We start from the raw sequence: 15,581 nt of genomic DNA, 5'->3' as shown, positions 1-15,581 counted from the left end.
AAAGTATACTTAGGCAAAATACTTTGTCGTAGTGTGAATGTTAGATGGAAAACACTAAATTCAAAGTACTTTTTCTAGTACTTAAAAAAGTACTTGTGAATGAGTGAATGAGGCATGTTGTATGAAGCACTGTAAGTGCTCAAAAAGATACCATATCCTTGTTCGATAGATCGACTGCGCCTTCTCTGCACATGTCCAAACCATGACAGCCTTGCATCTCTAACCTCGTCTCCAAACTGCTTAACCTACAATGTCCCGCTGATATATTTGCAATCTTGTCTACTTTGGAGACTCCAACCTCCAGTTGTGCCTCCTGTCTTTTTGTTAGTGCCTCCATTTCCAAACCACACATCATGACAGGTCTCTCTACCATCTTTTAAACTTCTGATTCACTCTTCTTGCTATCCCTCAACATATCTATTCCTGTGGGGTATGGAGTATTTCTGTTCAGAGCACAGGAAAATTCCAGTACTCAGAAATTCTCAGGCCACTCCATCTGGCATCAAGAGCTAACCCCATTCAAAGTCACTTAAAATAATGTTCTTTGCCATTCTGATGACTGGTTTGAACTAAATGCATTGAGTTGCTGCCATGTGATTTGCTATGGCAAGATAACCTTTCCAAAAACAGCAAAGGAAACAAATTTTCTGAAGAACCATTTGTCTTCTGGGCCTGAACAAATAAAAACGAGAACTGGGAAGCAGCAACTGAGGGCTCTGTCGAGGGTAGAAGGAAATCTGTGCAGCTCATTTAAAACAAAGTAGAAAAACACAAGAAATGAACATGAATATGCTTGATCATTTTTATTTGTGACAACTCTACTTTGAACACACTTGTGCAAAATGTGCAAAACTTACTCATCACCTACTGTTGCAAGCAGAATTAATCAATAACTAGTCTACAATCTGAACGCAGGTTTATTTAATGTTGGTGAAAGATTTTTTGCCTTTCAGTGTTGCATAGAAGATTACAAACCAGGAGATATTATCAAGCCTTGAACCTGCTGAAAAACTGTTTAAATGTCATATTTAAAACTCCGATTATCATATTGTTATACAGTTCATTGTACAAACCTCCATTTTGATCAAATCCTTGCCACATAAAGATTTCAGTTTTCCACTCAGTGTAAGAGAGGAGGTTTACTGTGCCAGGAAATGGATGTTCAAAACGAAATTCTATTTTTATGTCTGTGTGAAAGGGGGTTGACTTGCATTCAAGTAGAACTATATGAAAGTGAAGGACAGAGTTATGAATTATGTAGGAGTGAAAAAAATCCTGCTGACAACAAAAACAGACTCTTGAAGCATAGCTATACTGCACCACACAGGCTCACAGAGTCCATAGGAGCAGAAGTAAGTAGACCAAACTCATACTGTGCTTCACCATCTACGTGTTTTCAGTTTAATATTTTAAATGTCTCTCACACATGATGAATGTTGAACATGTAATACATCATTTAACACTCCTTTCTGTCCTATAGGTTTTCAAAAACGATAGATACTACAAAGAGGTTGTTTTAAGTCACTTATTATATTCTACGCAGTATCTTTACAATACTGTCTGTAATCAGTTTGTGTAGGCTACTGCTTTGTGTTGCAGATTTTCCTACAAAGGCATGACAAGTCATATTTAGTTGCTGAGTTTGTTTATTGTCAGCTGCATAGTGAGCCAAAGCAGGTCTCTAGAGTGCTTACAGTCATCTCAGTAATTACATCATCGTTTCCTGCACATGTAGCATTCAGGTTAACCTCTGCAGCACACCATGGGTATAATCTAGTCAACAGAATGACAATAGAGAGGCTTGTAATCATGTTTTAGTTAAAGTAGTCTAATCCAGAATAAGTTGTAGTAAAGCATTACAGATGCAGCTATGAATCCTTTTTTTTTCACTTTATTAGATCAGGGGTTTAAAGACAAGAGTACAGTTGTGGTAAGAGGTTTCCATACACTCACATGCATGGGTGTATTCAATCATGGGAATGAATGTCTTGGTCATTTGGAGGTTTTATTGATTTATTTGAACTGTTTTTTTTTTTTCAGGGTGGAATGATTGTGCACCGTACATCTTTGATGACAAAAAAAACCTCCAAGAATTTGTTGGCATGTTTGAATTTATTTAGAAATTTTTTTTTATCCATGCAGCATCAAAAAGTATACATACAGGCTCAAATACATACATGAACACTCACTTAAATATTTTAGTGCTGAAGGTTCAATGAGGTCTCTGAACCTGAAAAAGACAGGGGTGTTTAGCTTCTTATTAGTGATCATGATTGAATACAACTAGTAGGGGTTTTTTTTGCCAGCATATAAAAAAAGACTTTGCTCGCCAGTGCTAATCTGATCAACAATGTTATGTGAAGGCGGTGTGCAGGCAGGAAAAGGACCCAAAGTGCAGACACTCTGAGACAAAAGGTGAACTTAAATACAGCTTTAATGCTGAACTCCAAAAAGTTAACAAAACTAAGACTCCAAGGTAAACCTACACAAACAGCACACACAGCAAGATAAGGGTAGATCACAACACCGACACAGAGAAACACAGGGCTTAAATACACAGAGGAGCAATCAGGGAATGGGTAACAGGAGAGAAACACAGCTGGGGCAAATCAGGCCTAACGAGACAAAGGAAGCAAAACCAGACTTTCAAAGTAAGACAGGAAACATAACACAGAGACGTGAACTTGACAAGGGGATACAGCTGACAGGGGAGACAGAGCAACTAGAGAACACAGAGACATAAACCATAAGACAGAACTCTAACAAAGAAACCAAAGACTAGAAATTATAAATAATATAATAAATTCAAAACCCTGGGTCAACGACCCAGGCATCCTAACAAATAATCTAACAATGGGAAAGTCCAAGGAGCTCAGTGACGATCTAAGAAGGAGAATTATAGATTTACATAAGATGGGAAGGTCTCTGTGAGTCGTTTCTAAACAGCTGCAGATTCCAAGATCATCGTTTCAAATAATTCTGGGTAAGTAAAAATTGTGCAGATGTGTCACCATTTTGCCAAGGTCTGAAAGAATACCCAAACTGTCACCCTGAGATCTAATAGACTGCTGACCAAGAAAGAAGACCCTGCTCTAAAATGGACACCTTCAAGTTCGATTGAAATTTGCAGCTTTCCACATGGACAAACCAAATGCCTTCTAGATTTAGCTATATGGCCAGTGTTTGGAGGAGTGAGACTTTTAAATGTAAGAATACTATGCCAACTGTCCAGCACAGCAAGCATGTGCACATTTTAGCCTATATGTATAATTCTAACCCTGAATAGATTAGAGGAAATCTAAAATAAGCTTAGACTTGTGCACCCAAGTTTTGTTTCTTAAAGTCATTAAAGATGTATGCTGTACCTTCATTTCACCCTGGAAAAAGAACAGTTCAAGGAAATCATTAAAAGCCCCAAATTACCATGACATTCATGCTCATGATGAATGTAAACTTATGACCCCAATTGTATGTGTTTGTTACAATTACAATAACAATTTTATTACAAATATAATTATTAATATGAAAATAATAATTAGCATGAGAATGCACAATCCTTATCAAAAATGACTAACTCAGTATTTAACCCACTTTTTAGTATAACACAATTTGAGGAATAATGCTGTAATCAAACTTACTTCACAGTCCATCGTAATTCACCTACATGCTCATCAGAAGTGGGTGTTTGATGAGATCATTTGCAGACACAGGGGCAACCTAATGCAGTTAAATCAATGTTCATCGTTATTTGGTTTAAAGCTCTTATTAGTCTATAACACAGAATCCCTTTGTTCTGCCCCCCTCCTGTCCCCTATCCTCTCTACTCTCTGCAAAAATTCCTCATTATTATTATGCATTTGTGCAAACAAGACAATTTTGTTTTTATGTAATGACACCAGATTGCTTTGTGTCACTGTCAGCAACATTCAGGACTTAAACGTGTTATTGCTCTGAATTACAAATGCAGTGCTGAAACATTCAGATGTCAACACTATTTTGTGTCTCTATATCTATATCTATATCTCTATAAGTAACAATAGAAATAAGATTTAAAAAAGAAAAACTATAGTGCATTACTAAATCATCAAAGATCTTTGTGTTTAAAGTTCATTCATTTTGCTTCAATACAAGTCTATTCACTGTAGTGTAATTATCTTCAATATTTGTTGTATTTTTCCATGTCATATGGGTAGGTGTTTCAGGGCAGAGTGCTTCACATCCACCTAGACTACAAACATATAAAGGCATTGGGCATAACAGTAAACGCATTTATTCAGCTACTACTGGTAGGCAGGAAAAGCTGTTTCTACATTAGCTGCATGAGTTATTGTTGTTGTCCAGTTTGGCTTAGTAGCCGGAAGGCCTGCGGCAGGAAGGAGGCTCGATGTCTATCTGTTGTCCACGCGGTATGGCAAAGACAGAAACCCAGTGGGAGCAGTTCAAACTGGCAGCGTGGGGCAGGAGATATTTTTCTGCAGAGCACATGGGAGCAGAGTGAGTGGGAGCATGTTGTCTGTGTATTTCATAAGATGGTAGCTATGTCTGAGTGCTCATCCTGCCATTAGTGTAGAGGGTTAAAAAGCTTTCAAAACATGCCCTTATGGTTGAATCACTGTGATTTCAGAGCACTGGAGCAGCCATTAGAACTGGACCTAATAAAACTTAAATCTTTTTTTCTTCCTTTTTGCAATAAACTTTCCTGCATTGAGCGTAGGAATAGGTGTCATTAAAAGATAACATTTTCAGTAAAATCTGTTATTTTACCCTAACCTTACAGCAAGTAGCCTGTTTGGTCAATCATATTGACATTTAATAGCTTCAAATAAATGGCTAGAGTTTGATTGGAGGAAAATGTTGAGGCTACCTACAACTCAACCTCAGATACTACATATTAGTGCCAACGGCTCTGTGCATTAGGTTGGATTTTTTTCAAGGTACTAATATATCATTTATTGTAGATGACTATTCGCCTTTTCTGCTTTGCAAATATCAAAATCTGATCAAAGAGATGCCTAGACCTCAATAAACATAATCTCCCCATGGCTCATTTCAATGTGGACAAAGTTGCTCCCAAATGAAGGAGCTTCTCACCCCAGAAGTAAAGCCCAGACAAGTAGAAGTAGATTTCTGCTATTTGTATCTGCAGTTTCACTGTTTTAGTCACTATCCAGAGCTAATGCTCATACTGTAGGTTACAGTAGGTGACATTGCTTTCCTGCTCAGCTCTCTCTTCACCATAATAGATTGGTACAGTGTCCACAATACTATCAACTTTTCCCCCATCTATCTGCCAATCCAGTCTACTGCTCTCTCATGAGCAAACCCCTAAAATGGTAAATGGCCTGTATTTATATAGCGCTTTACTAGTCCCTAAGGACCCCAAAGCGCTTTGCATATCCAGTCATCCACCCATTCACACACACATTCACAAACCTTAACTCAGCTTCGAGCAGCAACATCTCAGCAACCTGGAGTAGACACTGAAACCTTTTCCAGCTGAGAACCATAGCATTAGACTGGGACGTGTTCATTAACATTCCTGCTGCTTAACACTTCGCTGCAAACCACACTAGTGTGAACTGGTCTGATAAAACCAGCAGAACCACAACATCTGCAAAAAGAAGAGAGGTGATCCAGAGGCCAACGCTTGACGAAATTCTGTCAAGTAAATGGTCTGTATTTGTATAGCGCTTTACTTGGTCCTAAGGACCCCAAAGCGCTTTACACTATACACAATCATCCACCCATTCACACACTGGTGATGTAGCCACAGCCACCCTGGGGCGCACTGACAGAGGCGAGGCTGCCGGACACTGGCGCCACCAGTGTCTTCTGACCAGCACCAGTAGGCAACGGGTGAAGTGTTTTGCCCAAGGACACAATGACTGAGACTGTCAGAGCCGGGGCTCGAACTGGCAACCTTCCGATTACAAGACGAACGCCCAACTCTTGAGCCACGATCGCCCCGTATTAATGCAGCCAGTTACAAAGGGCAGCCGTGGTGGTGTTCAGTGTCCACTTGGAACAGCTCTGCTGACAAAACTCTCGCTACAGTTGCCCCAGTGGTTCATAAGAATGGGCCTGTTAATCCATACTACCAAAGGACCAACAACACATAACCCAATAGACACGATCAAATTTCCCAAGTTCACAAAACACTCTTGCATGTACTCTCAAATGGCCTTTAGTGAATAGCTGCTCATGTGTTCCAGCAACATTTGAACTTGCGGGTCAGCAGCAATACTGAAAATATGATTATTTTTTCCAGCAAAAAGACTTGATTACTTGTCTTCATGTGTCATGGACACTTACTTATACTTAATATACTTACAAATATACTGCATATTTCATCTGCAGTCATTTTACCACATTTACAAGCTCTATAATCCAGTTAGGGTTGTGCATACCTCCAAAATGAGTTGTGCGTGTGTGTGTGTGTGTGTGTGTGTGTGTGTGTGTGTGTGTGTGTGTGTGGTTGGCATTGTTGCTGCATTCATACCTGGCAAAACCTGCCTGCTTGAAAGAACAAAGCCAGCACAATACCTCACATCACTTTGTCTTGCGAGTGGGTTTAATGTAGCAGAGCTCCATTTGCCGGCACCAGAGGAGCATTTTCCAAATTAAAGCATACAAAAAATGACATCTGTTAAAATTCAACACAATGCTTTTATATTTGACACTCAGTTTGCAGTCTGCAGTGAAGCTTGTTCCTTCGCCTTTCCTGGTCATCAATTTGGACTTGACATTTTATTTGTTTGCCTTCTCTGCTTTACTTTGCTTTGCTTGTTTGTATCAGCTGCAATAGTGTAACCAGTATTATTACCAGCATTGACAGTGAGGTTGGTATTGTTTCCACACTGAGCGTCTGTCTTTGTTTTAGTGTCACAGGGAAACGCTTTCTTTCAAAGCTTTCTGTCTGACAAGCTACGACGTTGTTGAAAGGATGTACTTTGGCTCATTATTATTAGTTAATTTTCCAAAAATTAACCAAATTGTTTTGATACTTAAACTTAACCAAACCATGATTCAAAAGTGGAAATAATTTTCTGCCAGAAACCTGAAAGAAAAACTTCTGCCATTATGGTGTTTGTGTAAATACTTTGGCAGGTTTTATTTTGTGTGCCCGTTTGTCCTGAACCCCTGAACCCAGAGGTTTTGCCTCTGATTGGCAAAACCTTCGTTTTTCAGCACGACAAAGCTCTCAAACACACTGCCAATGCCTTAAAAGCACACCTGGATAGAAAAACACACAATGTTCAATCTGGACTTTACAGTTATTGAAGTAGTCTAGGATCATCTTAACTAAGACAAAAAAGGCAGCCAAAATCAAAAGAAGAGCTTTGAATATCCTTCGAGAAGCTGAAAGAACTTTTCCAAAAGACTACTTAAAGAAATTACAAGAAAGCTCGCCTAAAAGAGTTCAAGCTGTGCTAAAGAAGAAAGGTAGTGAAACCAAATATTGACTTTCATGCTTGATAGAATTGTACAAATGGTGTTGTTGCCTTATATACTGCATTTCTATCAATTGTTGCCTAGGATTCAATAAGTCATTGCACTTATTTCCTATTTTCATAACAAAATATAAATAAATAATATGCGATTCAAGACTTTTGCACAATACTGTATGTTGGCACAGTGTGGCGATAGGGACACATACTGTAGCAGGAACTACCACAAAGTTAATTTGATAAATTGACATGTGTTTTTATGTTTGTGTCTGTGTGAACTGATTCTATCCACACAACAAGAACACAGCCATGTGTATCACGATGTTGTCACATAACTTAACACGTGTGTAGCTGACGTCAAAATGAAGGTGAAGTTCAGAGACAGGTGTGAATCCCTGTGATATACTGTAGCAACAGTTACTTCGGTCAAAGGGGCTGTTTGGAGTGAACAGTTTCCAAGAGGGTCTCGTACTCAATTTTTTAATGTCAGGAATTGAAAAATCTTATGACAAATTATGCCGACTATGGGTACTTAATCCTTGTAGCTATTTGGTGTGTGTGTGTTTAATAATAAAAAGAAGAAAATGAAGTAGAAGAAAAAGAAGAAGAAAGTAATTAGGCATAATATCATATCATATATATACATGGAATTAAGGCTATAGAAATCACTTAACATCTCTAAAGCACAAAGGTAAAATATATGGGCCAATAATATTTATTGAACATGGTGCATACATTCTGTGGAGAATATTAATGGAAAATGAAAACATACTAAATACAGCAAGATTCAGAATCTAACCTTCAACACAGGCAGCAAGGAGAAAGAGGCTACTGAAACACTGCTCTACAAATAAATATCTGCAGTATTAGCATGCTAGACACACTTTCCCAGTGTTAACAATGCCGGGTCTTCATACATCAAAGGAAAAAGTCCTTGGAAAACATTGCATGAGGATGGAGGTGTCTGTGGGCCTTGTTGGTGAGGCATGTCAGGTTACTTGCTAAGTATAGCAAGCAAAGGAGGAAGAAATGATTATGCAATGAGCAGGCTAAATCGCTTCCTCCAAGCACAAACGCAGAGAATGTTGCTGTCTGTGCAAATAAAGTCTGATGGGTAAATGGGTCAAAATGATGGCATTTCAAAACATTATAAAAATGACTTTGTTTCTGTTCCCATAGTTCTGAAATGATTACCGTGTGGGTTAAAATGTGGAAATTGAGATTCATATCTCTTGATTAACCATATTAAGTCTTAAGGAGATGCAAATAAGTTAATGTTATTGATTTTATTTTACTCATAGCATTACAGAGAGTGTGGTGCATATAAAACTAATGACATGCATTAAGTAATTCACATTTCAATTGCAGATACGTGTCTTCAGGGAATTACACTACACTGTGCAAAATATGGCACAATGTGGCAGAAAAATGTAGAGAGCAAGAGATATGAAAAAATACTGTACACGAATGTATTATTTCTTGTTTACAGTTTTACCTTGCACGGTTTATTAGGAATTATACAGAATACTGAGGATGGAAATGCACCATGTAGTATTTCCGTTTAACAGTGACGTAGAACAGACTAAAGCACCACACGTGCTTGACAAAGTTGGAAAAATAATTTGCAACATTTTGCATCATGTTGATTAGTCAGAAAATATCAGTGCAGGAGCGTCATCTCTTAACCACTGACCTCTAATTTTTCAGCGCATTTTGTTATATATTTAAAGTGAACTGTAAATTGGCGTGTTACTCCAAAGGCACAGCTCCATTTGAACAGCATATTGTGTGAAGCACCAGGGGAAATATAACAAATAACCTGCAGCACACGGTATAGAAACAGGATATTACATCTAAGGAACCAGGCTGCTGACTAAGGGAACCTCCAAAGCGGACAGCCTCACAAATGCACAGTTGATCCAGTCCATGCACCTGGTTGAATAACCAAGGGCTGAGTACTGGATGCAGCAGGGACAATGCAATGCACTCCAGTTTCAAAGCCTCTTTAGAGATGTGAGCATAGCCACCCTCTGTGCATCCTATTCTGAAATACAAGCGCTGATCTTGTGAATTTTGTGTGTGAGGTGGTTTTGTTGACATTGCCTTACTGTGTTATTGTTTGGAGTCCCACATGTCACATCTTGTATCACCTTATTAAATCTCAGTATGCAGAAAAGCAAGTGATACCACTTCCTATTGCCATAAATCGGGCTTGTGGTGTCTGATAAAAATGACAATCCACACACAAATGACCACAGCCTTGTTTGACCAAATTTATTTTTTTCCCAAAGTGGTAATAGACACAGAAGTGTAATTCTTTTTCACACAAATATCTAACATAAAAATACAGCAACAAACATAAACTTATTTGGCATTAGGTCAGGTTGAACTAAAAAGAAAAAATGCCGCTGCATTTTCCTCTTGTATATTCAGCCATTACAGCATAATAGCACAACACTAAAGATGTTTTTAGTTCAGTAATTAGCCATCAAAAAGAAAACTATGCTTCTGGACTCCAAAAGCAATGACCTCTTAGGTGTCACTGGGTACAAAGATATGCTCTGTCCAACTTGATTCATGTTCAGGCCTCTCTGAGTCATGGCTACTCCCCATCCAATTACCATCCGATAATATATCAAGGGAATTACAGCCAGACTGAGCAAAGTCAGAAGTGACTTGAAGACACCTGTGCGTAATGGACAGTAGTGGCGTTTGGTTCGGATCACGCCACAAATGTAATGATTCAGTTGGAGGGAGGCCAAGTCGACTGATAACTAGGTCAAAAGGAGGATGTGCTTGATCCTTTTCCTCCAATCCTATGACTACTATTTGGCTTCAATTACTCTTTTTCCTTTTTCCTTTTAATAAAAAAGCTTGAAAGAAAATGTATTTCATGTGTATCAGAGCACTCACTGCTAATGACTTCTACGAATTAATATTCATAAGAGAATCTGAATTGGAATTGGAGTATTAGGTGTGCAGGTCATGATCAAAATATCAGGGATATTTGCTTATGGATGGTATTAAATATATGGAACACTTCAAAGGCTGATTCATTTAGTCTTTTACATCAGAGGAGAAATGCTATTAGACAAGCTCAAATATATGAAAGTATGACTTCTTGACATATCTGCAAGAAGTTTCCAAACTAACCTGTAGACGATAAATGTAAAATGAAATCTGATGTTATTTAAACATCTCTGGATATATTTTCTATATTCAGGCAAAGTCTGACAAGACCTCAGGGTGATGTTTGGGAATGTAAATACCACCCAATAACTGTTTGAAGCAAAGATTTACAAACCATTGGAATTAACTGCTATTTTCCATCTGCCTTTCCTGTGCTGTTATTTCCATGTAAATCTTTTACCCTAAAGAATGAATGTTTTGCAGAGTTCAACTGTAATAGTACTGACTGTTGCAGAGTTGACATGCCATGAAGTAAAAGTTGTTAATTACAGAACTATTTAATGTAGCTAATAATTGCAATTTGTATTTGCAATTTGCTACCATAGATTGGCAACCTGTCCAGCTTCTTGCACTATGACAGTTTGGATAGGGTCAACCCAACCGCTATCTTGAATTAGATAAGTGCAAGACGATGGACGGATGGATGGATAGATGGATGGATGGAAGGAATTGTGTTTTTTTTATACTTTTAAATAAAAAAAACATACCAGTGGTCACCTTAAGTGGGGTGCATGATGTAAAAACGACCTACTGTAATGAATGATGCCTTTAAAATACTAAAAACCACACGTTTCCTTGCTTTCATTTCTCCCACTTATCTGAGTTTACTTCAAAAGCTGCAATGGTAAGTTGTGCAACATGTATATCTGAAATAGTTCACAGCTGAATAAATGATCTCCTCAGAGCATCACTTACTCCAAAATACCACTCACTAAAGATGAATAAGCAATGTTGGCAACAGCTAAAAAAATCTTCCCATGATAACAACGCAGGATGCATGATTGACTACATATTTTATAACATTTTGGAAGTGGAAAACTCCAGGCGTATTTGTAGGAGTTCAAGTGCAATGCACAAGTAAAGGAGAAAGGCAGAGAGAATAGCTGCTTAAACATCATATGAAATATCTACTGTATCAGTGTAATTGCAGCCCAAGAGCTGGTTTGATTTAATTCAAGTGAAGTGAACACCTAACAGAACTCATCACTCATTTTGCAGCTTTGATCAGATATTTTGATTTTGTATCATTTCTGCTTATTTAATGTGGCATACATTTCATTAAGTGGGTTTTATAAAATAAGACACTGTCAAGGAAACTGGGGTACAGTAGTTTTCCTTTGTGTGTCACGAAGCATGGATCCAAATGATTGGATCGGCGAAGGCGCGGGGAGACTTTGAGGATACAGCCAGAAAGCACACCAGTATAGACAGGTAGTGACATTTTTACTTCACTGATTTTCCCAGCATCAACTGAGACTTTCATGTGAGTGTAGAGAGCAGTATCTGATATGTCTTTTGTGATGATTTATGTTTTGCCGGCTTTGAGGATTTCACATAGCTCTCTTAGGACACTACAAAGTTTGATACTTGTAATATGATGCCTCTGACTCTGTAGCTTTCCTTAAACTAGCGTGAAATCCATCAGCCAGCTCGTTGAATAAAGTTTGGGAAAACAAGTTTTTGCTGAAGTGGTTCTGAATATTACACATCTGAGTCTATTTATGGTCACAGCAGTTAAGTCTCTATATCTCCTCTACAGTATCCTATTGTGGAATTTAAGATAACCCAGTTTTTTCTTTTGAAAACTGCTATAGCTTTAAAGCTGCTTTGGAGTTACATTTCTGCTCCCAGACACACAAGTGAAAAGAAGCTATTAAAGTATCTGTGAACTTGTGAATACTGTGTGTATCTGCAAAATAACTCTGTATTCTGGGTAAAATAATGTGTTTTAAATGCCTCATATTTAAAATGTTGGGTGGATTGAATGGTCCCTGGTATGTCATACCCACCTCCAGTAAAGCAGAGAGATGCCAGCAACAGAATTTTGATAATGTTGTCATGGAAACGAGCTATTGAAAATAAGTAAATGGTATGAGCTCTTCCTGCTGGAAATGTACTGTGTTGGCATGTCAGAAATGCACAACGTGAAATGTAGGCTGCAAGTCTGAAGTTGTTGTTGATATTGTTGTTGTTTTTAAAAATGCATGACATACAGGTACACGATGCCATTCTTTGCACAAAGCTTTTTGAGAACAGGATAAACCCAGCTTTGTGCAAATATTGTAACCCTCCTTCCATTGTGCAGTTTTGCTCTCTATTCCCAGTGCTCACAAGGATTTTTTTTCACTGGCTCTAAGTAGAATGACCTCTGAGCATTGATTTTATCATCATTTTCTCACAGCTGTGTGGCAGAGCTGTGCTTTGTTGTTGGAGCCTTTTTTCTCTGTATTTCAGCAGCATATCTTGATGTGTTCAGGACACTGAATTTGATAATTTTCCATTTTTTTCCCCATTTTAATTAAAATCATACCCTAACCCACTAGAATATAAACTAGTTAACCCTACAAGTAGTGCTAAACTGCAAGTAGATCAGTTGCACCGATATTAAGATTCTGCGCTGATACTGATGTTTTGTTGTTCTTTTCTCTCGTTGGTTTAAAAGCTTTCAGCAAGTGATCACTCCAGGAATACCTAGAGCATGCTATATTATGGCAGCAGAAAGAAATGAGGAAAACAAGAGGAAGGTATAGCTATAACTCTAGATTTTACAGTTTTATAGTTCCTATAATTTAGGAACAAGAACTGGTGCAACTCCAAGGTGTGCATCTCCTGAACTCATATTTTTTTCACAATAGATTATAGAAAATATGTCTTACATTTAAACTGAGAAAATGTAATTTTTTCTTTCTCCTTTTTTTTTCGATGGAAGCAACAAATCTAAAAAAAAAATTGGGATAGGGCAATGTTTACAACTGTGTAGCCTCCCTCGTCTTTTAACAACAGGCCATAAACATCTGGGAGACCCGCTGCTAGACATTTGGGTGAGGAATGTTGTCCCATTCATGCCTGGTATAGAATCATACATGCTTAACATTCCTGGTTCTTCTTCTTTATTATATTCATCACTTCATGGTGCACCAAATGCTTTAAATTGGTGAAATGTCTGGACAGAAGGCAGGCCAGTTCAACATCTAGACTCTTCTACTATGAACCCAGGTAACAGATACAGTTTGCAGTTTAGCACTGTCTTCCTAAATGTGCAAGGCCTTCCATGAAAAAGACATTGTCTGAATGATCATATGTTGCTCTGAAATCTGTATATACCTTTCAGCTTTGCTGGTGCCTTTCCAGATGTGCAAGGTGCCAATTCCGCAGGCACTGAGGCAGCTCCATGCCATCAGTGATGCAGGCTATTGAACTGAATGCTGATAAAAAGCTGGGATGGTCCCTTTCCTCTTTAGCCTGGAGGACACAGCACTCATGTTTTCCAGAAATACTTTTACCATTTCAATTTGTCTGATCACAGAACAGTTTTCTTCTCTGCCTCAGTCCATTTTAGAAGAGCTTTGGCTGTTTTTAATGCAGTGTCGCCCGAAGGCTCGAAGATCTCAGGCATCCAGTGTTGATTTCGCCAGATATTGTGGTTCTCTAACATAAACTAATGTTAGAAATACTAATAAAAAATGTGCTAGTTTGTACATACATTTGAGCTTTTACTGTACTATATTTGTGTATTGTGTATTTTTTACAAGCAGTGGTGCTGTGTGTGCAGTCTGAGCCATTAGAGTTCATTCAGTGTGGTGCTGTTAGGCCTGCTTCAGAGTTCTGTGCTTTCCTTGAACAAACAGAGGAGAGATTTGGCAGTGGGCAACTTCGGACACATGGTGTAGGCTGGCCACCCAATCAGAAGTTAGATACAGTGCTTGTACTTTCTATCCTATTTTTATGTTGATTTCACAAAGGAATTTGTTCAGTTATTTTTTAACTGGGTGGTCAAGATGCATTTTGGGCATCACTGTATCATTAAATGAACAAATATGGCATCATACAAAATTATAAGGTTAGAGCCTGAATTCATGGGAAACAAAATTGCCACCAGTGAATTTCATCTTATTGGCTGATTGTTAGGATGCCTGAGGTTTGAGTTTATAATATTATTTATCATTTCTAGTCTTTGGTTTCTTTGTCTGTGTTCTGTCTTTGGCCTGCACACAGCCGCCCATAACGCTGATAGGCTTATGATAGTCAACAGGGAAAATAAGAGCTGCTCTACTGATAAACCAATGCATCCCTGTTTTTTAATATATATTAAATGCTCAGTTTTGACAAATGTTGGGGAAAATGCTCTCTCGAAATCCATTGTTTTTGAATTTTAACACCATGTTGGAAATGTTGTTATTCTCCTGCAGCAAGACAGGTTAAATATTAAAAGTCCTGCGCTTGTTACTCTGTTGCTTTGTGGTGCTAAAAAGATCATTATGGCCTCATCAGAATGTAGCACTGTAAATGGGGACATTACAACAAAGCAAGGACTTAAAAAGCCATTTTACACCAAAACATCTCAATATGATTTTCTATTATGTATAAATATTAAGCACAATGATATTTTTCACTAAAGAGGTCCTCTGAATATTTTAAACTGTAACCAAAGATTACAACAGTAAATAAGCCAATTCCAATGGAGCAAATTTTGGTCCCCTAACTCGCATGCTTCAGACAGTTTCTTTTCTTTTTCAGAGTAATCCCACCAATATGTGACACAGCAGGTACTGTATGGCACTGTTAAGACAGAATATCATTGCTTAAGGCAAGGTGACAGGGATAATAATCTGCCATCCTTTATGTTTAATATTTAAATCCCGGAGGTAGAGAGGAAAAAATATGGCGGTGTCCTTGTTTCAAGCGCCCTCTCTACTCTATCAACTGAGTCGAGTAATCAGTCAAACAGCAAAGCACAATCTGGGATAACAATTCATGTTTTTTTAGACTACCTAAGATTGATTACTGGTAAAAATGACATGGGAACTACAAATGCACAAAATTACACACAGAAATGCCAGAAAAAAATATGCTTGTTTGTGGTTCTTCTCATATTTCATATTCTGGATTTGTATATATTTATGTTTCTTCTGTTTACCAGTCACAAGCAATGCTTAAGGCAAC

The sequence above is a fragment of the Mchenga conophoros genome, linkage group LG13, assembly GCF_057382185.1.
Source record: "Mchenga conophoros isolate Kocher_MC1m ecotype Shallow Benthic linkage group LG13, M_conophoros_male_GT1.1, whole genome shotgun sequence".
NCBI lineage: Eukaryota > Metazoa > Chordata > Actinopteri > Cichliformes > Cichlidae > Mchenga > Mchenga conophoros.
The sequence above is the reverse complement of the archived record's forward strand: the minus strand, read 5'-3'. Positions refer to the sequence as shown.